Source organism: Corvus brachyrhynchos, unplaced genomic scaffold (assembly GCF_000691975.1).
Source record: "Corvus brachyrhynchos isolate BGI_N302 unplaced genomic scaffold, ASM69197v1 scaffold197, whole genome shotgun sequence".
Taxonomy (NCBI): domain Eukaryota; kingdom Metazoa; phylum Chordata; class Aves; order Passeriformes; family Corvidae; genus Corvus; species Corvus brachyrhynchos.
Genome location: NW_008239108.1, coordinates 462,159 through 462,428, shown reverse-complemented (window position 1 = coordinate 462,428; position 270 = coordinate 462,159).

The following is a 270-nucleotide window of genomic DNA, read 5'->3' as shown; positions in this document are numbered from 1 at the left end:
CAGGGACCCAGTGAGCACCTGGGGCCCATGGGACGGGGGATCCATGGGATGGGCATCCTAGGGGCAGCTGTGCCCCACAGCAGGGTGGGAATGGGGGAGCCTGGGAGTGGCTGTGCTGCATGGTGGGATGGGACAGGGGTCTTGGGGGTGGCTGTGCCCCATGCTTGGCTGGGCTGGGGGTCCCACGGGTAGCTGTGCCCCACAGCAGGGTGGGACAGGGCCTGGGAGTGGCTGGGGGCGCCACGGGGGGGGGCGGGGGGGGGGGGGGGG